Here is a 5,166-nt window from a genome sequence, read left to right on the forward strand (position 1 = left end):
GCGAAGAATTCGGTTCAGAACTACAAACACGAAGAAAATTTTTTAAAAACTACAAACATGGCGGATGTGCGAGACCGTTGTATATTACGTAATTGTTTTTTCCAAAGCTCGCCTATTCTTTCTACACACACTCAAACGAGTGTACGTATTATTCACCAAAAGAGTAAATGCTTTAATGGCGTAGTATAAGTAGCACATTTGGGACAGCGCCTCGTGTTGTGTTTCACTAATAAGCGTCCGCCCCCTGAATCTCGCCTCTGGTTGGTGAGGAAGTAGTTCCGCCCCTGGTCGCCATGTATCGCTCCGCACGGAACCTGCAGCTCTTCAGCGCGGCTCTGTCGAATCTTCGAGCCGCTCACAGACCCATCACCGTCCGGAACATCTGCCCTGCTCCGGGGCTCCCGCACAGCACGCTCAGGATGGTAAAATCACGCTGTTTCTGCGGTGTATAGTGAGCCGTGAGCTGTACCCACGGGCCGGGGATGACCTTCATCTGCAACGCTCAGAATTATATTATTACTATTCGTACATACTTTTCATAACAGTTTAAACGTGAATTTGCGCTTTCCAGAGCTTGTTTGATTTTCTGAGGGTGGAAAGTGTGAATTATAGTGATTGAGAAACACGAGAAGGAGTTTCTGATCAGTTTTTAATGATGAGAATATTTAATAATAATATTCAGACGCACTACCAGTCAAAGGTTTTTGAACAGTAAGAGTTATTTTAAAGACGCGTCTTCTGCTCATCAAAGCTGATTTTACTTGATCCAAAATACAGGAAAAATTGTGAAATATTTTCTAATGTAAATCATCTGTTTTCTGTGTGAATCTGTGTTAAAGTGTAATGTATTTCTGTGATGCTCCGCTGTATTTTCAGCATCATTCCTCCAGTCTTCATTGTCACGTGATCTTCAGAAAGCTGTTTGACCTTATAATAATATTTCAAAATGTTACTCTATTTTTGACCAAAATAAATGCAGCCTTGATGAGCAGTTGAAGAGCTTCTGTGTGTCAGTGAATGTGTTTTCTGTGGTTTCAGGCCAGTTCAGAGTCGTTCCGGATCGAGAGGGACACGTTCGGGGAGCTCAAAGTCCCTTCTGATAAATATTATGGAGCTCAGACGGTCAGGATCAACCATGAACGTTCAAGATCGGAGGAGTCACAGAGAGAATGCCCGTGAGAAACACACCTGTGACTCTCATTAATGTCTGATTATGATCTGTAACAGTGTGTAATGCTGAGAATAATTCCTCTTCCTGTAGATTCAGGTGATCAGAGCCTTCGGGGTCCTGAAGAAAGCTGCTGCGGAAGTGAATAAAGATTACGGTTTGGACCCGAAGATCGCAGACGCCATCATTAAAGCAGCTGATGAGGTTTATTACACCCCTGGGCTGTTTAGGGTGAACTGTATATCTGAGCTTGATGAGACTGAGACGCGCTTGGTGTGGTGTGTGTCTGCTGTGTGTTCTGTGCCCAGGTGGCTGATGGGAAGCTGGGATGATCATTTCCCGCTGGTGGTGTGGCAAACGGGATCCGGAACACAGACGAACATGAACGTCAACGAGGTGATCAGTAACAGAGCCATCGAGATCCTCGGAGGAACACTGGGCAGCAAACACCCCTGTCCACCCCCAACGACCACGTCAACAAGAGCCAGGTCACACACACACACACACACACTATACACACACTATACACACACACACACACACACCACACACCACACACATTACACACACACACTATACAGACACACACACACACACACACTATACACACACACACACACAGAGACACCACACACACAATATATACACACAGACACACACACACACTATACACACTGAGACACACTCACTCACTCACTCTAACACACACACACACACACATAGAGAGACACACGCCGCACACACACATAGAGAGACACACACAAACACTATACACACCACACACTACACACACACACTATACCACACACACACACACAGACACACACACACAATATATACACACAGACACACACACACACACTATACACACTGAGACACACTCACTCACTCACTCTAACACACACACACACACACACATAGAGAGACACACGCGCACACACCACACACAGAGAGTCACACACAAACACTATACACACACACACACACACTACACACACTACACACACTACACACACACACACACACACACACACACACTATACACACACACACACACAGAGACACATACACACAATATATACACACAGACACACACACACACACACTATACACACTGAGACACACTCACTCACTCTAACACACACACACACACGCACACGCACATAGAGAGACACACACACTTCACACACACACTCTCACACACACACACACACACACACACACTCAGAGACAGGTTGTTATTATATATGGAATTTAAAATAATATTATATAATCTTTATTTTTAATACTTTTATTTAACATTTTATATTTTTCTTTCAAATACATTTCTTTTATATTTATTTATTTATTTATTTATTTTATAATCTCACTGGTTGTTATTATTTACGGAATTTGAAATAATATAATATAAAACATCATAAGGTAAAGTCTATTTTTGAGTAATTCAGTGAATTAAATGCTTCCCAAATGAATGGTGTTTCTTTCATTTTTTTTTTATGTGTGTGTGTGGTGTGTGTGTGTGGTGTGTGTGTGTTTTCAGAGCTCTAATGACACGTTCCCCACCGCGATGCACATCGCCGCTGCTACAGAGGTGCACCAGGTTCTTCTGCCGGCTCTTCAGACGCTGCACGACGCTCTCGCTGCTAAAGCTGAGCAGTTCAGAGACATCATCAAGATCGGCCGCACACACACACAGGACGCCGTGCCGCTCTCGCTCGGACAGGTACTGATTCATCACATCTCAAACCCTCCTCTGAAGACCCTCCGGAGGAGAGCGGAGCGCATAGACCGAGAGTGACCGTGGTGTGTGTGTGTGTGTGTGTGTGTGCAGGAGTTCGGTGGATACGTGCAGCAGGTGAAGTACAGCATGGAGCGAGTGAAAGCGTCCATGTGTCGTGTGTATGAGCTGGCAGCGGGGGGGACTGCGGTGGGCACCGGACTCAACACACGCATCGGCTTCGCTGAGAAAGTAGCAGATAAAGTAGCTGCGCTCACAGGTAACACACACACACACACACACAACTCTTATACACTCCCATTCAAGAGTCTGGGGTCATTATGATTTGTAAAAAGTATCTTCTGTTCACCAAAGCTGCTTTTATTTGATCAAAACAACAGTAAAAATACTGAAATATTATTCTAATGTAAACATCTGTTTTCTGTGTGAATCTGTGTTAAAGTGTAATGTATTTCTGTGATGCTCCGCTGTATTTTCAGCATCATTCCTCCAGTCTTCAGTGTCACATGATCTTCAGAAATCAGAATAATATGATGATTTACTGCCCAAGAAACATTTCTGATTATTATCAGTGTTTTGCGGCGTGATATTTAATTCCTCTTGGGTTATTCTGCTTCCCGTCCGCAGGTCTTCCGTTCGTCACAGCGGTGAATAAGTTCGAGGCTCTGGCGGCCCACGATGCACTGGTGGAGCTGAGCGGCTCTCTGAACACCGTCGCCGTCAGCATGATGAAGATCGCCAACGACATCCGCTTCCTGGGATCTGGCCCTCGCTCGGGTCTGGGAGAGCTGATGCTGCCCGAGAACGAGCCCGGCTCCAGCATCATGCCCGGTGAGTGACGCGTCCGTCGGCCAATCACAGCCTGAGGCTCGCAGGAAGCTGAGCAGAGGATCGTATGGATGTGTTCACCTCTGACCTTTAGCTCTGGCCTTCAGTTTCTGGTCTATTTATGGGGCCTTGATGTCCTCGACCTTTGAAAAGTGCAACACACACACACACACACACACACAGCATTAGAGATCTGCTCAGTGCTGTAGAGTGCCTGTAGAAGCACAGAGGTGTGTTTACTGCTGTGCTTTATTCTCGTGTGTGTGTGTGTGTGTGTGTGTGTGTGTGTGTGTGTCAGGGAAGGTGAACCCCACGCAGTGTGAGGCTATGACTATGGTAGCAGCTCAGGTGATGGGGAACCACGTGGCTGTTACTATCGGAGGAAGCAACGGACACTTTGAGCTCAACGTGTTCAAGCCCATGATCGTGAGTCCTCTGCTTTCAAGATATGATTTAATCCGTTCCTGTGTTCCCTGGAGAAAAAACCAAGCAGTAGTTTCTGTGTTCCAGATTAAGAACGTGCTGAACTCGGCTCGGCTGCTGGGCGACGCTTCGGTCTCCTTCACCAATAACTGTGTGTCTGGGATCGAGGCTAATACAGAGAGGATCAACAAACTGATGAACGAGTCTCTGATGCTGGTCACAGCGCTGAACCCTCACATAGGTAACCACACAGAGAGCAGTAATACACCTGGGGTCAGTGTGTGTGTGGTCAGTCGCTCAGTCGTCTCTCGCTCTTTTTCAGGGTATGATAAAGCTGCCCTGATTGCAAAGACGGCGCACAAAGAGGGATCGACTCTGAAAGCCACGGCGGTGAAGCTGGGTTTCCTGACGGAGGAGCAGTTTGAGCAGTGGGTGCGACCGCAGGACATGCTCGGACCCAAGTAGAAATAAAAGAGTTGTTGTGTTCACATGCATTGATCCTGTCCAGTGTGCTGCTTTCTCTGTGTAACACCAGATCACCAGAACATCTGCTGATGTGTGCTTACATTTATTCATACGACAGACGCCATTCACAGCGTGCTCAGCGGTTAATATTTGATCTGTGTGTGTGTGTGTGTGTCGGCCGTGCCTGCTCTGCTAAAGCTCACTCAAATATATTCATCCAAAGATCAAGAGGATCAAATGAATGGGGAAAATGAATATTTCTGAAGGTTTATACTGTGTGTGTGTGTGTGTGTGTGTGTGTGTGTGTGTGTGTGTGTGTGTGTGTGTGTGTGTGTGTGTGTGTGTGTGTGTGTGTGTGTGTGGAGTTAAATGATCCGAGTGTGATGGTGATTAAATGAATGCAAAGCAAGGCAGGTTTGGATGAACTGTGTGTAATAAATACAGAGATGAGAAGAAAAAATTATAAAAAAAACAGTATAAGAAGAAAAAATCAAATAAAAGAAAATTATACAATTTTAGAACATTTTATGTGTGTGTGTGTGTG

General features: G+C 45.5%; 1 pseudogene; it reads left to right on the forward strand.

Moving 5' to 3' along the window:
• The first annotated feature begins 241 nt into the window (after nucleotides 1-241).
• On the forward strand, nucleotides 242-4,651 carry LOC113055870 (fumarate hydratase, mitochondrial-like; annotated as a pseudogene).
• The last annotated feature ends 515 nt before the right edge of the window (nucleotides 4,652-5,166 follow it).

This window comes from Carassius auratus, chromosome 37 (assembly GCF_003368295.1).
Source record: "Carassius auratus strain Wakin chromosome 37, ASM336829v1, whole genome shotgun sequence".
In the NCBI taxonomy this organism is placed as follows: Eukaryota; Metazoa; Chordata; class Actinopteri; order Cypriniformes; family Cyprinidae; genus Carassius; species Carassius auratus.